General features: G+C 41.4%; 2 long non-coding RNA genes across 3 annotated transcripts; one reads left to right on the forward strand and one right to left on the reverse strand.

The window, feature by feature from the left end:
- Positions 1 to 8,663: 8,663 nt before the first annotated feature.
- Positions 8,664 to 17,713, reverse strand: LOC140698998 (uncharacterized). 2 transcript variants are annotated; one of them, XR_012077011.1, is made up of 4 exons: positions 17,664 to 17,713; positions 12,214 to 12,352; positions 11,039 to 11,077; positions 8,664 to 8,900 (listed from the first exon to the last, which is right to left on the reverse strand). It is a non-coding gene; the product is annotated as an uncharacterized lncRNA (long non-coding RNA). The 2 variants fall into 2 exon arrangements; XR_012077012.1 differs by lacking the exon at positions 17,664 to 17,713 and adding an exon at positions 14,788 to 14,874.
- LOC140698999 (uncharacterized) lies at positions 11,035 to 25,302 on the forward strand. The gene is made up of 3 exons (XR_012077013.1): positions 11,035 to 11,358; positions 11,509 to 11,654; positions 24,891 to 25,302. It is a non-coding gene; the product is annotated as an uncharacterized lncRNA (long non-coding RNA).
- The last annotated feature ends 1,507 nt before the right edge of the window (positions 25,303 to 26,809 follow it).

The raw sequence follows: 26,809 nt of genomic DNA on the forward strand, positions 1-26,809 counted from the left end.
AGAATGGCCAATCTATCACGAGTGTGTGTGTGTGTGTGTGTGTGTGTGAGAGAGAGAGATAGAGACAGACAGACAGATAGACAGGTGGACAGACAGGGTATACTTTGCCTTGCAGGGAGATCAGAACAGATGCCAAAGCCTGACACTAGGAGGGCCATAAATAATTAGTAAAGGGCTTCATCCACTAGCCCCTGAGTGCACTCATGTGTGTCTCATAACTATGTGGTACCCAGGAAACAAGGAAAGACTGAAGCCAAAGATAAATCTCATATACTATGTGGCCAGCACTCTCCAGTGACCTTGGAAAATGTCCTCTTGGTAAGACCATGAAATGTACGGTTTCGAATGCATAGCCAGCCTCTCCAGCACATTCAAAGGTCACCACTGGCGGGACATAGTCCCTTCACCCACTCCTGCACATTTCTCCCCCTTTGGCTCTGCTTGTCATACCTACCTTCTTCCTGGTATGTGCTGACTCCAGACCCTTGACAGTCTTCTTTTACCTGGTCCTGGGACCTTGTCCTGGGATTGACCTCAGCACACTGAGGTCAGCACTGGGGCACGATCAAGTCCCGTCAGACTCACCCTTCTTTGCCAGTTCTGGCTTCCCCGCAGTCCCTCTACCTCCCTGCCCCTATTGTGTCCCTGATATTAAGACAAAGTTTCAATCACCATTAATCTGGTTTTTCCCTTTAGAATTAAAAATGAGAAAAATAGGTCTTCTGTCTGTGTCTCTGTCTTACTCTCAGCCTGCCTCTCGCATCTGTACTAGCTTCCTGGCCCATAAGACCCTCCCCCTTGGAGGACTCAGAGAATCTGTCGTCGTGGTTTGGTGACAAAGAGCACAGGCTTTCATCAGACCAATCTTCATCCTAATTTTGGGCTTTTTCCACTGGGATGGATGACTTCTTCTGAGTCTCAGTTTCTCCTCTATAAAATGGAGATAATACCTACTACACAAATTTATTGTAAAGATTAAAGGAAATAATATATACCCTACATTTAGCATGGGGCTGGTACAAAACAGGCAGTCAAAAATAGTAACTAATAATATTTATTAACGTTTCTCTCCTTCTCCAGTTACTTTCCTTACGACCTTAATTTCTGGTGTAAGTCAATAGTGTTGGATGGTAGGAGTCAGAGATGAATGTTCCAAATTAGTGGATTGTTGAATACCAGGCATACCTTGGAGATGCTGCAAGTTTGGGTCCAGACCAGCACAATAAAGTGAAAAACGCATTAAACTGAGTCACACGAATCTTTTTAGTTTCTCAGTGCACATAAAAATTGTTTACACTACACTGTAATCTATTAAGTGTGCAATAGCATTATAGCTAAAAAAAAGTATATATACTTAAATTCAAAATAATTTATTGCTTAATAAATGCTATCATCTGAGCTTTCAGCAAGTCATAATCCTTTTGCTGGTGGAAGTTTTGAAACATTGTAAGAATTACCAAAATGTGATGCAGAGACATGAAATGAGCAAATGCTGTTGGAAAAATGGCACTGATAGACTTGGCTAAATGTAGAGTTGCCATCACACAGAGTCATTAAAAAAAAATGCAACATGTGTGAAGCGCAGTAAAATGAATTGAGCCTCTTCTCTAAAACTTCTTCAGGACTGTGCATCACTTGAGCCATGGTTATCATCATCCAAAATTCAGATCCTTAATAAAAGAGAATTAATACATCACTGATCAGTGTTCTTCCCTCATGTTGGACCAGCTAGCCCAGACCCTTTCCCACATTATGAGGATAAGGAGAGTGTAACAAATTTGACAAAAGGTGAACACCCCTACTGGGTTGGGGACTTTGGCATTCCAAGACCAAACAGTAACTCGACTTACTGTTGAGTATGTAAGGCAGGTGTGAAGGTCCAACAAAATAATTTCCCCCTGCACTGAAGCTGCTGAACCGTAGAAGACAGCTTTAACTAAAGAGAAAATCCACTGAGGTCTCCTGGAGGGAGTTGCGTTGTATGAATAGAGTGAGTTTTAATTTTAGTCTGCAGATATGAGCTTTGTAACAGGGCACTGCTGTCACCAGCAGGCCCTGGCTTTGTCAGCATGGCTCCACGTCTTTGTAACCCTAGCCGGCCGGTGTCGCAGTCTTGCATTTCAGTGTGTTAAATATTTACCAACAACCTATTGGCCATATGTCTTTGGAGCGTGTGTGGTGACAGACTCACTACTCGGCACATTTTCAAGTGGATTCTGTAGGATCTGCAGGGTTCTGTGAGCTCACAGATCCTTTTTAATAACCAAGTCTTTTGTCCTTTTTAGTCCTCCTGTTCGATAAGGTCATGTCAATACCATACAGAGGGTTCTGTGGGAGTGAATTTGTCCAATCATTCTTCCTTCCATGTTCTTTCTTCCTATCGTACCATGAACGATATCAGTATTCCCTACTCATTGCTTGTTGACTTGACAGTATTAGCTTTATCTGTTGTACAGGTGCAGACACATTTTTCCTTTAGAAAATGAAATTATCCTGAGAGTTGAACTCTGCTTACGATGCTTATTTGCCAATAAGTGCCGATTCCCTCTATGCTGTTTGAAGGAAAACTCACTTGAAATGATAAACTTTGGATTTAGACTTGCTGGGTTTTCAAATTGAAAGGCATTCCATGGAGAAAATGTAGGAGTTTATAACATTAAGCACCTCTTGAGAAATGTTTCAAGATAAATTGCATATCCGATTAGAAGGGGCTGATCCTGTGAGGAATCAGATATTCTCCATTCTAATAGCTCAGATCCACTCAACAGACGTTTCCTGAGGTCCTACTAAGCACCTCTCCCTTTGCTAAGCGTGGAGCTAAAAAGTTCAGATAGTTTCTGCTCAAGGGTTATGGGGCTGGTCTATCATTTCTTGGAAACTTAGCACTTCTCTCTCACACCTTGACTTATATGAAATGACAACAGATTTATTTTTTAAGGAAACTTACTTAAAGCCAACATGCTGGTAAGAGTGCATAAATTTATAGCTTTATCAGCTATAATATAGCCCAACATGAGTTTTCACTTTCTTACTCTCTTTACAATCTATAATTTTTGTAGATTTACGGTAATAGATCTGCATTTGAGTTTTTCACTTATTATCGGCATATGAGATATTATTTGAGTTTTGATCCTGCAGGGAACCTGGACATTGTGTCATTTTCCACGGAGTGGGGTGAAAATGAGAACTTTGATCTAAATTTAAGCTGATTAAAGACCTTGGTGTTCGATACTCCTCAGTTGACGCTGTTTCTGTATGTGTTGTGTGAAACGGAGACATACCATTAGTGCAGAGTTTCAGTCTATGCTGAACTTGAACGTCAATCAGGCAGAGCCCTAGGGAGGTAAGTTTGGACCAGATTTCAGCCATGATCTCAATATTTACTTTCCTTACAGTCCAGTGACATATGTATACATAATATTATGCTTAATATTGTTAAGTAATTGTGTTTCGAGAACATTAAAGTCCTGATAATGCAGATGATAATAGATGGTAACACATGAAGGGAGAAAATAAATTTACTGGCCATAGACGATCACAATTATTTAATATTTTAATGTCTCAGTATGTGGTGTACGTAATGTGAGGCACTGGTTTTGCCTACCAGCTTAGAGCAGGCAAAGGTAGAAAGCAACACAGGCTTAAATGTTAATAAAATGGCAGGCACAGGCTGTGTTGTGTGGAGCACTTTGTGTTGTGGTCAGTTTCAGTTTACTGTGTACTCTCCATGCATCGCGTGTAAGTGCTTACGAAATGGGCTTTTCTGGTTATTGCAGGTGTAACGTCAGTGGAGAGAGAGTTCAGACTTCAGAATTAGGTGCTCAAGGTGCTATTACTCGTTTTACTATTTAACTTTCAAGACTTTTACATGTTACATTTCACTGTTTTGTTATGATCAAGATTAAGCAATTATCCAGATATTGGTGATTTCAAAACAACTGGTTGATCAGAAGTAGTAACACTAGTACCTGACATTTATGTGGTGCTCCCTAAGTGCCAAGCACTTTCTAAGTATTCTCCGGTTATACTTACAACTCCCCTAGGTAGGTACTACTATTTCTCCATTTTACAGTTGAGGAAACTGAGGCACAAATGTAATAACTCAATTGCATACAGCTTCAGGCTTGCGTAGGGAAAAATACAAAGATTCCAGTTCCTTCCTTTGCAACCTTGACCATCTTGCGTATGTATCACCAATACATTAAGTTAGTTAATTCAACAATAATTACTCAGGGCTTGCTCTGGGGGTGTGTATAGTGACAGCAGGCACACAATCAGTGGCCACAAGAGATTGCAGCTCAGAGAAAGACAAGCAAGCAGATAATCGCCTTTCCGGGTTATGATGGGGTGCCAAGGAGTGTATCACAGGAGGCTATGAACTTGATACTAGCCATGCAAAATGTGGGCTGCTTGCGTGTGAGCACATGGTATACATATGGGGAGTAAGAATGCGGTAAAGGTTGGGAGGAAAAGAGGCGGAGAGCAAGAACATCCCAGTCTGAGGAAACAGGATTGAAATGCTGTCTCTGAAGCAATGGAAATCACTCATTTTGGTTAGAACATACTGCATGGTCGGGGATGAAGTGAGTGACCGAGAGGTGAAACGGGCTTGGAGAAGGTGACTGCAGCCAAATTACAGAGATCTTTATTTCAAACCACGTTAAGGAGTTTGGATTTTATCTTAAAGGCAACCGCCTATCCCACTGCACCATGCCCGTGCTATTTATTACTAGTTGGCTATGACAGTGAGCTTCAGAATCCTCCTCAGCACATCTCTCTTGGTAGCCAATAAGAATGAACACGAATTGCCAATGAAGTTGAACTTGTAAATGTCATTGTTTTCAGAGCAATTCAAGAAACATTATCTTATTTCATCCCTATTTTACAGATGAGGAAATTGAGATTCACTGAATGAGAAAGATTAAATTTCTTCCATCTAGACCTGAGCTAAGGAGAAAAAAAAAGTACCCCTGCAGATTCTCCCAAGATGACAACTCTAGGCCCTTGAGTCTGTCAGTCCCAGGCTGGGGTCAGACTTCACAGCTCCAGCCATCTGGGAAATACTAAGTCAGGCTCCATTCTGGTGTCTGTCCACTGCAGACCTGAACACATTTTTTTTTTTTTTACATCAGCTAGAGGTTGAGCTATTTTCCCTTTCAGTTTTTAAACACAAAAGTGTTCATTCCACCTCCTCCTGTCTTGGATAAGAGATCTTGTTGTCACCAATTAAGCTCGGATCATTAAGAAGCTGAGTTTGTTTGCTCATAACGGGCGTAGGGGGTGGACAACACATTTATTTCATAGCCTTTCCCCCTTTTCCTTTGGACACAACAGCTGAGTATGCTCCTCCTCTGGGTCAACTGAACTCGAATGCCCCGAAAAAGCGTCAAAACACAAAAAGTTTATCTCCAGCAGTGCCTCAGTGTCATGTACTGTTCCATAAATGACGGGAGAAGTTTGTGAAAATAGAATCAAGTTAAAGCTGCACAGATGGAGAAATTAAGGCTCAGAGGTTGAACGAATTCCCTGCAATTGCAGAGCGAGGAGGTGCATGGTCAGGATGTGAGTGTTTATGCTGGCGATCCCGCACCTTGTGTTCCAGCCTTTACGCCAGGTGGCTGCTGGAGTACAACCGTTATCTCCGAGAAATGGGATGCCGTTTCCAGTCATGACTGTCCCGGTATTGTGGGAGGCAGCATGGACTTGAGCCAGGCTCTGTGGACCGACTGGCTTGAATTTGAATCTCAGCCTTGCTATTTATAAGCAGGGTGACCTCAGACAAGTCGCTCAACCTCTCAGACTCAGTTTCCTCACCTGTATAACGCCGGCCATGCTTATCTGGCTGGCTTGCTGGGAGAGTTGCATCAGATTAGTGGTTTTCAAATGAGCGTTCACAGAATCACTTGGAAGTTTTGTTAAAACACAGAGGGCTGACCCCACGCCCGAGTTTTTGATTCTGCCGGCCAGAAATGGAGCCTGAGAATTTGCATTTTTCACAAGTTCCCAGGAGGTGTTGACACTCCAGGGAGCACACTTGGAGAGGGCTTGTATCAGACAGTGTTTATACAGTGCCTAGTTCAGTGAGTAGCTCACTCAGCATGAGTCCCCCGTCTTCTCTCCCTAACGGAAGGCAGGGTTCTTGAGGCAATGGGACAGCAGACAGTTCTGGTTAGAGGAAGAAAGGGAGAAGGGAAAGCTACTCACTCCATCAGCTAAGATGCTGTCGCCCAGGCAAACGCCAGGGGAAGCTGTAGGGGCAGTAGATCCTGAAATGAATGGTACAGAAATGCTAAGACAAGTGGGTAGGTCACAAGAAGGGAAAGGGAGGAAGGTCAAAATCAAAGCTCAGCAACCACCTTTATTGTCAACGGCAGACCTGGCTATGACTTCAGATCTACTTCCGGGTGGTTTTCTAGGCAGTTGCTGACCATGGACAGTCTTAACACACCTTCCAGTGTGCAAAATGCAGCCACGTAATTATTCCCTTGTTTATGTCAATGGTCCTGCATGGCCGGGGCCAGTATTCCCATTTTACGAATTTGTGAACTGAGGCCAAAGGGGTTAAGGCGTTTGCCCAAAGCCAAACAGACAACCAGTGAAGAATTAGAACTCAGATCTTGAGTTTTCCAACTCCACAGTCCCTTTTTTCCCCCCTCTCTATGATGACGTCTAGGTCTCCCTTTTGAGGTGCTATGTCCAATCACTAAACAAAGAAACTAGTCCCAAGAACAAAGGCTGATGTGTTCAGAATCTGATCCTAATCTCACGCATCTTTTGCACCTTGAGGTGATAAGAATGCTTGAGTGGGTCCTTCTGCTTCCGGCCTGAGCACTGGGCCGCTCTTATTTGCACAAACTTCTGCCCAGGCAGAGCGCACCCTGGCAGCCTGGGCGTGCCCCAGAGCAGCACTGGGATTTTCCGGGATCTGGTCGGCCTGCCTTTTGCCTTTCCATAACACTCACTCTTTGAGGATGTACATGCAGCTTTCTCTTTGCATTATTTAAGAGATGGTTTCCAGTAAGAGAAACAGTTGAAGTCTAAGTCTCCCTGTGATGCTGGTTTTCGGGATTTTTTATCTGAAAAATAAAATTGCTCTTTCCTCCTTCACTCATTTTATTTGTTGAAATGCCAGTAAATGGTACCAGCGCTTTGCCCAAGCTGACATCACTGCTGTGAGCCCCGGGGGAACTCCCCTTCCATGGTGGTCGAACATTCCTTGTAGCCTCTCCTGGGAGGAACCTGCAGCTCTAAACTAATCTGCAACCGTTTCCATCGCAAGCAAGGTCGCCCTTGTAAATGATGGGTTGATTGATGGATTGTTGGGTTCTTGTATTCCTTCAGCACCTACCATAGGATGAGTAAGAAATCGTCTCTAACGGGAAAATATGGTCTTAAGGGAGCAGATTTGGCATTCTCTATGTATTTTGTATAAAATCTGAAAGAGGAAGCCTTTGTTATCGGCCTCATAGTGTTGGAAATTGCACCAACAGACACTAGATTCATCAGGAAAATTAGTAGACCTTCCATCAGTGGACGAGTAGTCTCAGGATGCCCTCTGTCTTTGTTGTCCTGGGACATAGTTGGGAGAAACCATGATAACCATTTCCTACTGTTTTCCTCCACATGGATGGAAACACAGTCCTCCTGCCTCTCACTGACTCCTTCCCCAGATCCAGGAGAGACTTAATCTGATGAGTGTATTTGAATAGTTCAGTTCCTTTCTCTCCTTTTTCTTCCAGGAAAATGCCTTGCCTGTGTGCGTTTAATGAGAAAGACCCTGTCCTACATGCAGAAGCCGACAGCTTTCCAGAACTACCTGTGGCTGCACAGATGTCTGCTCATTTTGGAGTTTAGGATAAAGAAGCCCATCCACCAACAAGTATAAGCTGCATTCTCCAAAGTCAGCTTTCCCAATTACAAGGATGCTTTATTATTCTGTCTTATTTCTCAACGTGTTCAGGATTTGGGGAGTAAAGAGTTAACAGTATTATTTACAGGACTCGTTCAAACCCCAACACACACAAACACCCTAAGCACTGAAAAGCATTCACAGTGTTTATTGCTATTTATTATGAGAGCGTCATGTTATTTATTCAACAGATACATTTGTTAAGTGTAAAATCTGTGCCCAGCGTTATGCCAGGTTTTACGGATACAGAGATAAGATTCCTTCAAATAGTTTATGGTCCAGTAGGAAGGACCTTGTGAAACAGGAATTGCCTTGCACTGTTATGTTTGTTATGACAATAAAAGTTTGTACAAATTATGAAGGAAACTTAAAAAAAAAAAACATGCCATAATAGAAACAGCAAGGCTGGGAATTTACACACACTCCAAACACAGAAATCCTACAGTCAAGGTCTACACTCTGTAATTTTCTTCTTCCCAACTCATAATCTAATATTCTTTTGCTCTTTTCTTTTCATAGTGTGGCAAGTAAGTTGCCAGCCTCAGCATTCTCAGCTCCACAGTTAGAACTTAGGTTCCAATCCTGGTTTTGCATCTTTGTTTGTGTGTTTGGGGTGTTTTAATTTTGTCTACAATTTTGTTTTGTCCTCTGGAAAATAGGAACTAAGTAACCATCTCTTGGGGTGGCTAGGTGGAATGAATTTAATCATCTGTATCAATGATTAGCTTGAGACCTGGTACAGAGTAAGCATTCATTAAATATTAATATTAACTTTTATTATCATCTTACTGTTCATTCAATAGAAATTCAACAAATCTCTTTTTTTTTTTTTTTTTTTTTAGCGTATCTTACACGGCAGGCACAGTTCTAGGGTCTGGAAATCCTCAATGAATAGAATGAATTGAACGAATGTAATGGATTCTTTCTTCTCCTCCAGGAGTCTGCTCCTTCCCAAAGGGGAGACCCTTTTCTCCTTTGAAAGATCTTCATTCTGGAGGTTTGCGGGTAAATTTGTGAATTTGGAGGCTTTTATTCAAATAGATTCTAATCACAAGTGGCTAATTTTCACTTCGAGCAGGTACTTAAGCCTAGGAAACATCCATCTCCACATAGTCTTTGATCCTTTAAAGATAAGTCTTGTAACTGTATTTTCCAAATAGTAAGTCAAGACCAATCGTCTGATGTTAATGAGAACCCAAAATGTCCGCATCCACACACCTTACTGCTCTATGTTACCCTGACTTTATTCTTCCAAGACCATGGAAGCATGGAATAATTATTTACTCTCCAAGACTCTTTGAAACCCTGTCTTAAAATCCTTCCTTTGCTAGATCCATCAGACCTGAAGTGCTATGTCATGACCCTTACCCAATCAAATCAAAAGACCCACCTGAAAACAAATACCCAGACCTCATAAACACCCCAGCTTTATCTTCACCTCTTTCTAACTGTATTATTTGGGCGCACATCCATTACTTTCTGTCAACCTGAGTTTCCTAAAGGGAGATAGTAAGAATGGAGCAAATTTAGAGGAGCCTTATGAAGATTAAATGAAACAAGCCATGTGAAGTTTATTCTACTCTGAGCTATGGCAAGCACTAAGTTACAGCCAAAAAAGGAAACGTCATGATCTGTGAGCTCCCTGGGAATGGGTAGCTTGATTACAAGGACAGACTTTATGCTGTGGCTACAAGAAGCTCATGAACACACTGCACTTTGGGGTGTACCACTGGATTCTCTAAGTGGAGACAGAACTCAACAATGGCAGAGTTGAAGCATTCCTTCCGGTCTTTTCCAGGCATTTCCCAGCTCAGCAAATTTGGCCAGACTGGCAAAATCTTAAAGAAATAAATTTTCGGGAGAAATAAGCAGAGAAACCATTTTGACATAACAAAGCTGTTCATGCTGGTAGCAGACTGGATTGCCAATTGGCTTCATTTAACTTAACTCTTGGTCCCAGACAGACAGGCTCCTAGGGCCAGGGGCAGGATCACACAGCAGCCTGGGAGCTAACTCTGGGACTTGATGACAACACATATTTACAGCTCTGGACAGGAAGAAAGGAAGCTTTAACTGAGAAACTTCCCCAGTTCTGGGGACTTCATCTTCCACTATGAGGAGGAGAAATAGATAGACTATAGCAATTTCAACCCTTTTGGTGCTCAGAACTTAGTTGGGATTTCCCAAGTCTTCAAGTGGAGTCTCCCTCTAATTCTATTTTGGTTTATTGACTATTTAATGGATTACCTTGTCATTCAGAATATACTGATGGAGAGCCAACTCCAAATGAAGCATGTTGTCCCTCAACATGCATCTAGTTATGTAGGATAAGTAAATAAAATTATTAAGGTTTGTTGTGCTAAATGTTATGGAATGTCATTCACAGGCAGACCTCAAGGGGAGGAACTAGGGAAAAACAAAGACCTCAGTGACATGTTTGCAATCTGTTTGATGTTTAATTCATTCTGACTCAACATAATAAGATGAATAGGACAATCACAGTATCCCTGTGCTGTGTCCAGACCAGATGAGGATAATTATCAATGTGCAGCTGAACTGCATTTAACCAGTGTGTCATTACATGTTGTCAGACAAGCTGCATCTGAATCAGTCCTAAAGCATCATATCAGCCTATGACAAAGGCCTGATCGCGGCAGAGTGAGAACTACTGCATTTTCTTGTTGGAATTACGAATACCTTGATAGTCTAGAACATATGTGTACTATGGAAATTAGTTAAATTTCAGGACACATGATTTTGTTATCGGCTGGCCACCAAACTGGAAGACATTATGCCTGGCAGAAAGGTCTATTTTGGGTAAGAGTAGAAAGGAACCAGGGAGGTTTAGTATATGCAATCCTCACGCTAATTCATTTTATGTAATCCTTTGTTATGGTAGACTAGTTGTTCCAGGAACAGCATCACCTGTAGTCTGCTTTCAAGTGCTGTCAACGTGGTGAGTAAAACATTAATCAAACCTTTTTTCTAAGCCTATATAATGTCAAATAATGAGTGTGATTTGATTATTTTTCTCCCGTCATGAATTTCTCCAGATGACTGATCTAAATCTACTACCAGTGTCTAAGTTTGGATTCTACTGGAAAAAAAGAACTTATGATAGGGACTTACGAGCCGACGAGGTGGTCCCAGGAAGCAGGGATGATGGATCTGGGAGAGAGAGACAGGGAAGGAGAAAAGGTCAAAGTTAGGGGAAGTTACTGAGGAAGCTCCTGGGGCAGCTGAGATCTAAGTGTTCCTCAGAATTGTCCATCTGAAGGAAGGAGGCTGGTGCGTGCTTTTACCCATCAGCTCCTGCCTCCACTGGTTGAGTATTAGCCCGAGGGGGTTAATTCCTGCATTTCTAGGCTGTCGTTCCAGGGGAATGGACTCCTGTTGCCTCAGAGAAAGTTGTCAGGCAGAGCTGAAGACAGGCGTGCTCGCAGAGGGAGGTGAGTCTCAGTTCTCTGGAAACTGCCCTCTACAGCCACAGCTGAAATCAGGGCGAGCCAAGGGCATGTGAAAAGGGGCACCAAAGCTGTCTTCTGTGAGCACACATGGCTTTTCCGACTCAGACATCTTATTTACCCTCCTTCCCCCAGAGTGAGTGCCAAACTGAGCCAGATCTTTTAAAAGAAATCATCTTCATCGGCCTTGCATAAATCCCCCTGTATTCTCAAAAGTGGACGTGAAGATTCAAAGGAAAAAACCGCTGTTGAAATGTGTTTCTAGAAGCATGTGTAATTCGGTAAGTCTGCATTTTCCTCACCTCAGCTTCTCTAAAAAAAGGACTAAGAAAAAGAAAAAGTAAAGAGTTTGTCCATGTTGTAGAGGTAGGAAGTATATTTTGTCACTATGCAATGACCACAAAAGGAGCTTTGGAGGCCATGTTCATAATGACTTCGCACACCCAGCCAGGTGTCCTTTTCTCTGTAGGGAGTTGGCTGGGCCATGTTGAATTTCTCCTCCTCCCTTCTCCCCAGTGAGGGCATCAGTATACCTGGGCATTTACTTCAGCTCTGAAGAAATAGACAATCCCAATGCTGACTTTGATGTCAGCAAGGTCCCCTGCAGTGAAGAGTTTTCACAGAGAGAATTCAATGCCAGCTACCCTCTGGTCAGGCCCTCTGGGATGTCAGAGGGGATGGAGGGCTTGGCTTCCCCAAAGGCAAGGAGCAAAGGCTTCTCTTTACCTTTTCATTGGCATAAAAGCTTGGGTTGTCTGAAGTTCTTTTTGCAAAGGGTTTCAAAGACAGCAGAGCCCAGAAAAAAAAGTTGCTTAGCAAATAATGACAATTCTGACATACCCAAAGTCTTGTGAGGTCCTCTTATCCTGAGGCTGGGGGGAGAGGCGGTGTGACTCATGGCCCAGGAGAGCAAGCACAGAGGATTTCCAGACATATGTCTTCTGTAGAGCTGCTTTGCTGTTATGACATCAGGAATGGTCTATAGGGAGTAGAGGAGAAACCAAGGACAGAAAGCCCCACAAAATGATAAATGTCCTCAAAGTTGATAAATTTCATCCCAGCATTCCCTTGGACCCCAAAGTAGGAACAATTTCACAGCCTCATGCTGAAAGATGGAAACATTTCTTCTCATCCTTTCCAGGATTTTGGTGGTGGTTCTCTCCCAGTGAGTAAGATTGTAATCCTTCAGTCTGGGACCCTAAATTTAGGCAAAACGTAGCATCTGCCTGGCCTGTGATAGGTGCTTAATAACTAGTTGTTGAAAGCTTGGATAGTACATTACGGTGTAGTGTAAAAACAAGTAGACTGGGAGTAGGGGAAAAAATAACACAGTTCTTGCCCAGGCTCTGTGACTAATAACTTCCCTCACTCTCAATTTGTTTATCTGTAAAATGAAACATTAATTGAGCTTCTATAGTGAACAAAGCTCAGGGTTATGAAGAATAGAATGAAGAAATTCAAGTTTAAGAAGCAGTCTTTAACACAAATGAACTGATTTACAAAACAGAAACAGACTCACATAGAAAACAAACTTATGATTACGGGGGGGCAAGGGGAAGAGGGTGGGAAGGAATAAACTGGGAGATTAAGATTTGCAGATACTAACTGCTGTATATAAAATAGATAAACAACAAGGTTCTACTGTAGAGAACAGGGAACTATATCCAATATCTTGTAGTAACCTATAATAAAACAGAATATGAAAAGGCATGTATATGTTTGACTGAAATATTATGCTGTGTATCAATAATTGATGCAACATTGTAAATGGACTATACTTCAATTTTAAAAAAGCAATGTATACATATATACACGTTATATATACATATATACACTTATGTAAATTAAACTTTATCTTCAGAAAAGATGATAATTATTTTAGGAGAGACATTAATGAATAGTATAGTGATGAAGCTCTGACACTGGGTTCAAAACTCAGGTCCTCCATTCATCAGTAAAATGAAGGTAAGAATAGCATTGCTGTGAAGATAAAATAAAATAATGCATATGAAGCACACTATAATAGAACATAGCAGACCATAAATATTAGTTATTAATAATTAACTATGAACAAGTGACTATAGTGACTATGATAAAACGAGATGTAGCTAACATGTTAATATATTCTTCTGCAGCTATTAGAGAGATGAAGAACTTTATGCTGACTGCCCTGTGAATGGAGAGGGGTAGGGTGTGGGCACGAGGCTTCTGAATTCCTTTTGATTTGGCTCATAAAGCAGGAGAAGTATTTCAGTGAAGAACATGGGGGCGTGGGAAAGCCTGTTCTTTCCCAGGAGGAGAGGGGCAGTGTTATGAATGTCAAGGTAAGGAAAGGGCATCACGTAGACATTCTGTCATGAAGAGAGGGTTGGTGTTGTCGGAGATCCCAGGGTAATCTGATGTACAATTTTGTCCTCCTTCAGGAGCAAATGGATTATTATTGTCCTTAAGTGCCTATCTGATGTCACTATTCCTCCTCTTCCTATCAGTAGAACTCTGTTTTGGTGTCAGTGTGTCCATTGAAAAACGTTCACCCATGCTCATCCCTTGCCGCTAGGCAAGATTATATGATCTTGTCCCAGCCAAAGAAATTCAAGCAAAGATCTAGTCGGAGTGGAGGCTTCTGGGCAAGCAATTATATTCCTGTCCAAAAGGGACCATTTCAACTGGCAAGCAGCTTTGCCCTCACTCCTTTTCCGTCTTTCCTTGCTTCTGCCATGAACACAGAAACAATGTCAGGAGGAAAAGTCATCTTGCACGATGAGGACAAAAACCACACCCGCATGGAAGGTGGAGCAAGATGGTGGAATGGGTCTGAATTTTTGATGGGGCCCTTGAAGGGCCACACAGGCACTATGCTGCCTGCCTCATGTTTCTTATCACAGGAGAGAAACAAAGTCCTATTTGGTTAAGCTGCTCTAATCCAATCCCTGTTACCTGTGACTGAATACCCTTTTAACTGATACTTTCAGCTCCACAGGCCTTGGTGGTTGTGTCTTTTTCTGTACAATATGCTTATCACTATGCTAAAAAAGAACGTGGGACATTTCTTGTTTTCCCTACGGGAGGTGCCTTTGATAAGGCTCTTTTCAATATGTATATTTCCTTGAATAGATTAAGGAAGAATTCGTATCTTTGAATCCAAACTACATGAAGGAAATGAGCTAAAGGGAAGTTGTAATAAAATTTTAGCATTGGAGGGGATAATTTCTGAAAACCAAATCCAATTTATGGGCCCATAATCCTTGCCCCAAGGAACATTTTAAAAACAGTTTAAGAGCACCCTTTCTTTGGCTGGAGAGGTCTTTATAGAGTGGCTCAAGCTGTAAGCTGCAGACAGAACCTCTCCATGTATTGTCTACTGTTTTCCCAACTGCTACCCAGTGAGCAGAGCCAGCTAGTGAAGATTCTCACCTCCTTCAACAGGATGAATTAGTGAGGGTGGTGCTTGGAATCAGATGTAATAAAACATAAAGGGCTCGGGAAACTCTTTGATCTGTCTCAATCTCCTTGTTCATGTCAATGGAAAAAATCAAAATAAATAGACAAGTCACCTCACGTCCAGCAGATCCCAAAGTAACAGACTATGTGGAAATTGGAATTAGATCATTGAGGGATATCAAACTAAAATAATTGTACTTCATTCTGTGAGGGCAGACCAGCATTCTCAGAGCTGAGGTTTATTATTGTTGTTGTTAGCAACAAGATTAGCTGGCACTTGAGTGCTCACTGTGTTTCAGGCCCTGGCCATTTACATGGGTTATCTCAGTTAATTAAAAAAAAAAACCTTTCGAAAAGTTACTAACATTGGCTCTTTCTTAGCATGTGAGAACACTGAGGCTCAGAGATGTGAATGGTTTGTTCAAGTTCACCCTTTGTTATGAAATACCCTATCATCCTGTTTGATCCTGGCATCGTTTATTTTGGATAAGCCTCTGTTTTCTTTAACACACCTACTGAACATTGAAGACTTTCCAGTTGGTAGCTCAAGTCCTCCTGGTGAATTTGAAAGCTTTGCTGACAAATGATCCAAGAGTTTGCCAAAGTCCCACTCCCTGCCCTTCTGTTCAAAGATCATGATAACAGTCTTTGCCTAGATTCTTAACTGGGAGAAGAATACAGAAAGCACAGTTCCCTTCCCATATTCTTCTCTAGTCATTTATTTATTCCTTCATTAATTTTTCTATTGAACTCTTAGCATGTGCTAAATTAAGTCTATATCCCCTCGATAGAGACTTGAGGCCATCTCTGCAAACGAGTTTCCACGCCACTCCTCTAGTGATGCTCCCAGCATATTACTAAATATTCTTTCTTGGCTGGCTGTGGTCACATCAGTCTTCTAAATCCTAGAATACTAAGTTTTCAAGGAATACAACAGAATCTCCTTTGAGAAGCCACTCAATACCTCAAGATGCAATGAGGTCTACTCAAAACACTTGAGTATTAATTCTCATGATGTTAAAAATATACAGTCCTATCAGTACATTTGCAAAAAACTACTGGTTGATAGAATCTGCATTGTCGAACACTTGTCAGAAGTAATTTAGAGCATCGCTTGTTCATTAATTTCACAAGTTGTTAAGTAGCAGCCATGTGCCACACAACACGATGCTGATGACACAGAGACTCATGAGACAGAGTCCCTGACATCCAAGAGCGGACAGTTAATTGGGGAGACAACATATCCAAGTTAATCACAATATTAGGTATTATCATTTTAGATATTATAACAGAGGTGTGCTTAAAGTTCTGTCTTTCTTTCTGTCTTGGAAAAATCAAGGAATTCCTCCAGAAAAGGGGATATTCAGATCAGCCTTTGAAATATGAACAGGAGTTTCGGGAGTTTGCCAGAAAGAGCACCGTGAGTCTGGTGGGGGCGGGAGCCTTGTACAGCGATGTGAGGGCAAAGTCTGGGAGGCAGGAAGGTTCGGGATGCCCTGGGAGGAAAAAGGAGCGTGGTTAGAATGTAGAGTGCATAGCAAGAGGTGAGGGACCAGACAGAAGGACGGGCTGAGGAGTTCTTTTGAACAACTTCAAATTCCCTTTCACCTCTGCTCCTTTCCCACAACTCCCTAAATCTTTAATGACCAAGGCGTTTCTGCTTTCATAATTTCAGGAAACCAAATGAAGGCAATTGATCACAGCAAATCCACAGCTGACAACCCTCCCTAAAATTATTTGTTTTTACTGTCTCTGTCCTTTCCTCTAAGCAGCACTTTGGTCTTACCGGAACAGCTGGCACCCTACCCGAGGAGCCCCTCAGCAGAGCTGACTTTACAAAGGGTCCCCACAACACTGGGAATGAAGTGTGCTCCCTGTGCCGAGACCTAGCATTTCAAGCTTTCATAATTTTTTTTTAAAGAAAAATACTTAACCATGGTTTTCCTGAATATTTGGCATGGATTTCCTTCTGGGAGCACTGGGATTCTGCCAGCCTTGACGTCCTAGCCTCTACTGTTTGTTAAGTTAGAAGAGTGGAGAGAAAAATCATAGCACGCTTTTTTTTTTTTTAGACTGGAATTTTTTTTTTTTATTCATCCTGATGTAGCTGAAAAAGTCACTGAATGGAATCACATAAAACTTTTAAAAGAAATTCACCTTAGAGTTCAGATGAAGTGTGGACACCTTTAGGTGAAGAAGAACTGATTTTTAAGGAAGCTGTGGGAAAACTTGGAAAATAGGTTTGGGCAGATCATCTGCCTCTCTGTCCCTCCCTTCCTGCCTCATCATGCAGGCACCCACAGACTTGCACACACACACACACACACACACACACACGGAGAATCTTAGTTCAGTGGAACTTCACTTAAATAGTGACCTTGGTGGTTAGTGTGTTCCAGAAAAGTGAGCTTTCTGGATAACAGAAAGTCAATTCTTCATACTCATTAACTTTTATACAAAGACTAACTACTTTCAGTGAGAACGTTCCTACAGTGTTTGGTACACTTTTCTGCTTTTATAAAGGGCAATAAATATAACTTAACCCTTCTGGTCCCACCACTAAATTGATGATGACTTTTGGGTACATCCATAAACTCTCTGAGTTTCAGTTTTCTTAGTTTTTCTATTTCATTCTCTGTGACGAGATAACTACGTTGTTCTGGTTACCCCCAAATCTCTACCCATCCTTCAAGAGTTCCTCCTTAATTCCCATCCTCAACTGCTATTTGCTGCCCCCTGCTGGCACTTGGTGGCAGTACCTTTCTACTTTTGCAGTTGGGGGTGGCGGCGGGGTGGGGGGGGTGTACTTCCTTAACCCTTTGATGGCTGCATGAGTCCCTCATACTCACATTTTGTATTAGTTCTCTCTACAGAAGAGACAATAGATTCTGGAATGTATAAGTTAAATGATGTCACATTAATTGTCAGCAAAATTCCAAAGTGGATTATTACATGTGTGTTTTGTGAGCCCTTAAAAAGAACTCATGGTCATGTGGAGTGAGTAACGGATCACGAAACACACATGAAACATATTAACCTGACTAACCCTACCTTCTTTTAGGTTAGAAATGCTAGCCTGGATTAGTAAAATCCTGCAGTTGTTGGTCACATTGGTTTTGTAAGGAATTTAGACTTGGTTGATGTCTCTACGCCCCCTTTCCATTTCTTTGTCATGTGTCCATCCCTTCTCTACCCAAGCTGAGCCAGAGAAATGTTAGCCAGGGGATTGTACAGTAGTATCAATGCTCCGCTGAACAGATCGGAGCCCCTTGAGGGCAAAGATGGAATTTTATTTTTTTTAATGTTCCATGTCTTTCTCTTTATATGAATATATACCAGAGTGTAGTTTGTTTGCGCTAAAAGCATACTGAATTTTAGTAACTAACAGGATGATGTTGGACAAGATATTTATTTCTCTGGCCTTCATTTTTATCACCTAAATAATGAACTGGTTGGACCAGATCGATATGGTCCTTAAACACTCTAAATTTCACTGTACAAAGGTATAGCCTCAGAGATTACTGGAATGGGGGTAGAACACCAGTTGTAGCAAAACCAAACGATCTCAGCTTTAAGTGATACATTTTAGGGTTTTGGGTTTTTTTTAAGTAATTTTACCATTTCTGTCACCTACACAGTTGATAGGCTCTTAGCTCTCTGTTCTCTCTCTTCAAGTACTGATCACCCTTCTCCCTCATCTTACTTGCTGATACTAAACTTTGGGTCTGGGAAACCTATACTGATGCTAATTTGTCCATGGTACTAAACAAAAACATTTAAAATCCCAGAGCCCTCTGACCCTTTGTAGCGATCTGAAGTTGACTCCAGTTTACCCTGCGGCAAAACGCACCTGGCCTTGGTGAGAGTTATTTTTCTTTCTTTTCCACACTTTCCGCCTCCCAAGTTCTGCTTTGTGGCTGTGTTTCAGGTAGATGCTGCTGCCACCAATCTTAAGTAAGTAGGGGGCATTGTAGTGTAACCACTGATGGGCCACCTCTGTATTTCTATTCAGAGCATCAACTGGCTCCACATGGTGCCTGATTTGTGGACAGAGCAGTGCATACATCAGTGAACAAGCATTTGGTGAGGATTTCCCCTCACTCTGTGCAAACTACTCATCATGGAGAGACAAAGGAATGAAAGACAGAATCCCCCGTCTCAGGAAGATGTAACACAAATAATAGTAATGCCACAGTTGTAAACAAACAACAAACTTGAAGCCACCAAGTAGTGTGTGCTTAGCAGTTAAGCACACTGTTCAGAGATTTAATGCTGTGACTATAGAGGCTACCGTGGATCTCTTTGGTCATGAAGCTCTCTGTACAGGCTCCTGGGTAGGCAGGTTCTAACACGGAGCTCTGCTGCCTTGTGAATAAAGACATGCTCACTGCTTCCTTAGAGATGGGTTTTAGCTGCCATCTCGTGTCCCCTCTTCTCTGAGAAGGCGTGCTCTATTGCCCCTTCTCTTTTGCTCCAGGAAGCCTCCGTCTTTCCATTCTGTGGTGTGGAGTTTGCCTCACCTTCCCTGAATGGCGGGCCTGTTGGGAGGTCGCAGATGCATTTCCTCTGATCAGCTAAAGACAGACTCCCTCATGCCCACTGCTCCTCCACGAAAGACGACCTGGTGGTTTTATGACCGTTCAAGTTCAGCTTCGAGGATGGGAATGGGATGTGGGAGCAAGAGCATGGCCTCAAAGTCAGGTGAACCTAATTCTCAGATGAATCATGTTCCTCCATTTCTTGCCAATGTGACAACCTCGCCGATTTTCTGAAGCTCTCTAAGCCCCAGATTCTTCATCTGTAAATACAGGAAACAAAGAGTTGTGACTTCAGCAGAGTACATTTGGCAAAGATAAGGTTCTGAAGCTTTCTGAGGGCAGGAACGTTGTCTGTCTTATTATTCCAGTAACTTCCACAATGTCTGGTTCCTCACAGCCAGACATTTGATGAGCACATTTGATGAACAGAAGTACACCACTCTCTAGCTTCGCCACATGTGATCTCAGTGTCGCCCTGGGTATAAATGGAGGCTGATGACATTTGTCTGGTGTCCAATGCCATACTGGTAGAGTCCAATGTGGCCTGGATGTCTTTATGGCATGTTTAGAAGGCTACACTTTGGAATTGGTAGTCCTGAGTTAGAATCCTCCATCTCTTATTTATTAGCTTTATTGGATAAATTGTTTCATTACCCTGAGCCTCAGGTTCATCTTCAATAAAATGGAGATCTCATCGACCTAAAACATGTTGTAAAGACTATTTATAACATACAGAAGACGGTTAGCGTACTGCCTAGCACATAAGAGGTAAATAATAATCTTTAGCTGTTTTTATTTTTTATTGTTAGTGATATTAGAGACAATCCTCCCCAGCCATTTAACAACTGTCAGCTTTTGTTTATAAGTTGGACTGTATGAAAGACTCCAGCTCAGTTCAAAGCTCATGTAGTGGGTCAGTCAAACATCTGGACCTGGAGAACCAGACTTATTAATTAAGCCTATGTCTGGATAGGAACTTGGCATAGCCAGGCTCTTCCCCTTGCTGGGCTTCTCTTTTATCCTGCTATCAGGACACCTAGGGCTGACAGACTTGCCTTTCCTATTGATGCGCGAGTTGACAGGCTACTGGAACACATGGCTGTCTCCTCTTTCCTTCCTCCATCCAAAGCCTCAGTCTCCCAAGAGACTCTGGGAAGAGTGGTTGGCTTTGCTTTCAGGGTATGAGATACCTGCCTGCCTTCCGCAACAGTCTTCCAACTGCATCGTTCCATAGAAATATTATGGACAGGGTTTGATAGTAACGGGATTTTATTTGTAGCTTCCAATAGATTATGAATTAAGTAAGCTTTGAGGCTAACCTAGAAACTATCATCATGAGCTCCGTCCTCAGCTCCAGTCCCTTTAAATCTCCATCACTGCTCCCCAAACTACCATCACACACACACCGTGATTTCTACAGGGGCGATAGTTCGAAGTTTGAACAACCAACACGTAAATGGTTTCTGGACCACAGCTGGCTGAGATGTTTTCATTGTTAGTGCAACCGTGATGAAGTATGTTACATGCGGCACAGAAGACCCATTCTGGGGATCTGGGCTCTAAGTTGAGCTCTGCCCCTCACTGGCTTTCTAACTTTGGACTAGTCATGTCATCCCCTGGGACCAGTTTGCTCATCTGTAAAACCAGGGGTTTGGACTGAAGTCCCTCCCGGCCCCTGATTCAGCAGAACCCTTATTCTAGTAGCTGTTAGAAAAGGCTTGTTTCAGCTTGATGGTGGTAGCCACAGCTTTTTTGGCCGGTCTCAGTGCTCAGTTCTTCCCTTTCCCCTCACGTCCCTGTGGTATTTTGGCACAGGATGAGTCACTGTGCCGGCTGTGGCATACATCCGGAAATGGACTGCCATCCTCTTTCCTGGCACAGGGAGGGAGGAGTGTGACTTTTTATATCCCCTCTTATTGATTAATGACATCTACTACACAAGAATTATGATTACTCTGGGCTCACCAAGCCACATCTATGCATACAAATCCTTTGTGTTCCTGCAACCTCAGGATGAGTCTGACCTCGGAAAGGCTTTGGGAACACTTTAGAGAGCATCCTTCTCTACCACTGAAAGGTTCACAACTATTGTTTTCCTCTTCTGACTCATCTTTGAATCAGTAAATTAAATATGTATAACTTGTGAAGATTTCATTTTTATTAAAGCAAGGTGCTTTGCAGAGGGAAGTCAAGATTTAGAGGTACTCAGCCTTCCTTTCCTCCCTCCTCAATGATTTTATTTCCTTTAGTTTGCAAGAGGGCTTTCAGAGAGCTGCTCCCTCTCTCCATCTCTCTGTGGCTCTGGCTCGTCCCTGTACCATGGAGAAGTTAAAAATGAGTTGACTGTCATCACTCACCTCGAGGACTGGCAAGACTTGAGGACCCAGAGGCTGTTTCTCAAGTAAGTGTTGGCCATTGTGTCTTCTGGGAGATTGTGTCTTCCTCTGGCATGGGGGAAGAGCCATCTTTTTCACTGTTTGTGGTATGCTCTAGAATACTTTTTCCTGATGGTCCTCCTGTCTAGAATGTTCTTCCCCAACTCCCTCCCCCCATCTGACACTTTATCAATTCCTAGCTTCCTCCCTTTTATTTCCCCAATGGGGACTAGTTTATTTTATTACCTAAAGCCTTTCTTCCTACGTTATTTTTTTCTTATCAGCATGAATGTCTAGACAACTTACAGTCTTCCTTGTCTTTGAAGTAATTTGTTTGGGTAATGTATCAGACTTTTATATGGTTTTTCCCTGGTATGCAACTATTGCCTTCCCAACTGAATTGGAGGTTTCTTGAGGACAAGAGCCCACATGCTTTTCAATAAATACATACATATTCATCAAGCTCTTTTGATGTTTATGGCACATATTATGATTTATTTCTATCCATTGTACTGTCCTGAGCATAGAATTTAGATGTTACAAAACCCTTTGTTAACAACTGATTGAGTAGCATATGACATCACCTGAAAAAATACAACTCATCTGTTAAGCCACCAAAGTAGTGGAGATCATAGCGTTTTGATGTTGTTATGGAGACTGAATTCTTAACTTTCTCCATGCATTTTAGTCCTAATCAGTTCTCCAAGTCTGAATTAAGTGCTAAATAATGAATTGAGTGCTAATTAATTAATTAAGTGCTAATTAATGCTGAGCACTCTCCTAGGTACCAGAAATACCAAGAACATGCTCAGGTTCCCTGTGCTCAAGGAATGGTCACACTATCTTTAAGTAAGTCATTTAACATTCAGACCTGCTTTCTTCCCAAACAATGGGGACAATAATTCTGTCATGAAAAAAATATATCAAACTTTTTGAAATTTGGAGTGCTGAGTTACTGTCTGTCTTCCTTAACTCCTTGAGAGGATCTGCCTTATGAAAAGTGATCTTTTCTTGAATACAGGAAGCTTCCTTCTCTTCACTTCAGTAATTTTTACTTTCACAGAAGGGGACACCTATATGAATAGTAGTTTTATGTACCTACAATAAGAAGTATGAGTGACAATGAGTTGCTAAGGTGACAGCCTCTGTCTTTCTCCTTTTTAACTTATGTCCAGCAGGCCATAGAACTTCTGATTTTTCCTCATTTATCTTTTTTCTTGGCTGTTACTTTTCTTTCTTTCAAGTCACTGTTGCCACCATAGTCAAATCCTTATTAGCTTAGAAATATTCATTCACCAACAAGTCTTTGTTGAGTTCTTATTGTGGTCACTCTTCTAGACACAGGATTATAGGAACAAACAAAACTGACATAATTCTGCCTTCATGAAGCTTACTTTCTGGGAGAAGCCAGAAAATAAATAAAATAAATAACTTAAAAAAAAAAAGAGGACTATTTTGGCAGATGAAGAGCCATGGAGAAAAATAAAGCTGGGAAAGTGGATATGGGATGTTGGAAGTAATCGCTGCAATGTTAAGTAAATAATAAGGAAAGATAATCTTTACATAAAGACTTGAAGAGGATGAGGGATAAATCATGTGGTTATCTGGTGGAATAACATTCCAGGGAGAGTGAACAGTTTACAGAAGAAGCTCTAAAGTGAGAATGAGTAAGGTAGAGAAGAAGTAGGTGATGTAGGAACAGGGAGGAGGTAAACAAGGGTCTGAAGACCATTGTGAGAACTTTGGCTCTTATGCTAAGTGAGAGTGATATCATATGGTATTTTTCTTTCTCTTTCTGGCTTCCTCCACTTAGAATGACAATCTCCAGGGCCATCCATGTTGCTGCAAATGGCATTATTTTATCATTTTTTATGGCTCAGTAGTATTCCATTGTATAAATATACCACTGCTTCTTTATCCAGTCGTCTGTCAATGGACATTTAGGTTGTTTCCATGTCTTGGCTGTTGTAAATAGTGCTGCTATGAACATTGGGGTGTAGGTGTCTTTTTGAATTAAGGTTCCTTCTGGATATATGCCCAGGAGTGGGATTGCTGGATCATATGGTAAGTCTAATTTTAGTCTTTTGAGGAATCTCCATACTGTTTTCCATAACGGCTGCACCAAACTACATTCCCACCAACTGTGTTGGAGGGTTCCCTTTTCTCCACAATCTCTCTAGCATTTATCATTTGTGGACTACTGTATGATGGCCATTCTGACTGGTGTGAGGTGATAACTCAATGTAGTTTTGATTTGCATTCCTCTGATAGTTAGTGGTTTGGGGCATTTTTTCTTGTGCCTATTGGACATTTGTATTTCTTCCTTGGAGAATCGCTTATTTAAATCTTCTGCCCATGTTTGGATTGGGTTTTTTTTTTTAAGTTGTACGTGCTGTTTATATATTCTGGAAATTAAGCCCTGTCAGTCTCACCATTTGCAAATATTTTCTCCCATTCCATAGGCTGTGCAAAAGTTTGTAAGTTTAAGTCCCCTTTGTTTGTTTTTGCTTTTATTTCTTTTTTTCTTTTTTTATATTTTTATTAAAGTATAGTCAGTTTACAATGTTATGTCAATTTCTGGTGTACAGCACAATGCTTCAGTCATATAGGAACATACATATATTCATTTCCTGGATAGACTGCCCTAGGAGAACATTGCTAAATAAGAGACACAATGAATAGAGACAGAGAATACTATAAAAAGGAAATCAAACTATATAGAGGGGACAATTAAAAAGAGAAAACTCAATGGCTGAGATAAAAGCTGAGCTAAAGGCAGTCAAAATCAGATTAGATAATGTAGAGGGATGAGTAAGTGATTTAGAAGACAGAATAACAGAATTTACCCAATCAGAGCAGCAGACAGAAAAGCAAGTAAAAACCAATGAAAGCAATGTAAGGGAGCTATAGGATAATATAAAGCATGCCAACTTATGCATAATAGGGGTCCCAGAAGGAGAAGAAAGATAAAAGGAGATTGAAAAGGTATTTGAAGAAATTGAACTTGGCCATATGCCCATCCTCTTCCTTCAGTGGCCCTATGCTTACCCCTAGGGCAGCTCAGAGGCACTTCTGTGGAACCCAGTGTTACCGGTGAAGAATTTGAAATTCAGAGTCAATTCATACAAGAAGTAAATAACAAAACTAGTATTTGTGTCCCCAGATATTGGAATTTGTTTACATTATATAAAAAGAATGAATGACTAAATGAAAAAAAGAGAGAGGAAAAAGAAGATAACTGCTATTCTTTCATCAATATTCATTCATTGCTGACCGTGGACTGGATCCCTCATGACCTGAGCTTCTCAACAAGGAAGAACAATCACAATACCCATCGTATGGACAGGGCTGAGGGTGGGGAGTGTAACAGATTGCCTCAAGGTTAAAAGATGAACGTGAGATTCAAACCCACCCTCAAAACCCTACTGCCAAAACTTTCATTCCTTCTGCCATGTCATACCCCCTTCTGGAGTAAAATTAAGAGACTAAATAAGGAAATACATTCAGAGGATATTTGGAATTTATGCACCAAAAACTCTTAGAGCTTTTATCTCTTCCTAGTTTTCTCCTCGTTCCAGACCTCTCGCTCTCTGTTTTGTTTTGGTTTTTTTTTACTAATAATAATGCCAGTACAAGATGACTTTAAAGATATTTATTAGCAAAAGGCTGCAGAGTCACAGGCCAGAAGCTAATTTTGCATTGCAAGATTGATTTCTGTTGAAAGCATATTTCACAAACTTAAAACAACATATTGGGTGGAGACACAAGACAACATCACTGTTTTTCATATTTAACTTAGCCTGCAAACGCGATCTCTCAGCCAGTATAATTTTACACGTCCTGTGTGGGACAGGAATATTTCCAAGTAGTGTCACTTAGTAGTGGTAAATGGGATCAGGCTACAAACATTACTCTGGGAGGGTCTTTGGGATATTTAATGCACATTTGCAGAACATTTTATGACATACTACGTTTTTTTTTGTAGTCCAGCTTGGATTTGTCTAGAAATGCTGCAGACTATTAAAAATTAAGTGAAATGCCTCCTTGAATGGAATATAAAATATATCCATTCTGGGAGCTTCGTAAGTGCTAATTATAAGAAGTTCTGGAGTCTAAATCATCTACCTTGCAGAAACTGTGGACATTCAGGTACATGGAAAGAATAATTATATCATATCTGGGTAATGCTTTCAGTTTCATCATTGCTTTTACATATCCTGTCTTATTTAATTCTCATAACAAACCTGTATTGTAGGTGACAGCATCCCCGCTTTAAAGATGAAGAATTTAGGGATCATAGGACTTAGTCAAGGTTGCAGAACCTAAAGCTGATGTGTCATGAGAGCTACATGTGGTGGGAAAAGTGTGTTTATTATGTTATTAAATGTTTATTATTTATTATAATAAAGAAGCATGTTTTTCCTTTCCCAGGTAAAAATTCCCTAGACCATATAAACTTAAAATTTTTTATTAGCCTCTATTATTGAACTGGTAGAAACCATAAATGGTTCTGCCAAATACTGGTAGAGGACCAAAACCCAAAATAAAACAACACCTTCTGTATAGCAATCCGTGATTAACAGGGGCCTTTTATCTACAGTATCATATTAGATCCTCCCACCAACCCTGAGGGGCAGGGTGGTCAGGTGTTCTTGTCCAGGTTTTATAGATGAGCTGGTTAAGCCACCTAGTGAAAGTCTCATAATCACACAGAAGAGACATAACCCCGGTTTCAGATGTCAAGTCCAGAGATCCTCCACGTGGAAAGATGAACTCACTATTTGGCATATATTAAGTGCTTAGTACATGGTAGTTGTGTTTTGTTATTACTTTTATTGTTACTCTCTACATCACACTGATTTGTAAGCAGACCTCTCCTTGGCCAAGTTGGCTGATGTCTACAAACCCAGCTAGCGAGCCCACTCTTTAATCCCCCCGTAAACCACTCAGCTGCAAACAATCAAACAAGTGTCTGGATGCTGGAAGCTGAACTTGAGTAGGACAGCTTTTGAGTGGTCAGTTGGGAAGCTTTGCGAGCAGAAGGGGACTTTGTTTTGCAATGTGGTGAGCTGTGTAGATACC

Source organism: Vicugna pacos, chromosome 10 (assembly GCF_048564905.1).
Source record: "Vicugna pacos chromosome 10, VicPac4, whole genome shotgun sequence".
Lineage (NCBI taxonomy): Eukaryota > Metazoa > Chordata > Mammalia > Artiodactyla > Camelidae > Vicugna > Vicugna pacos.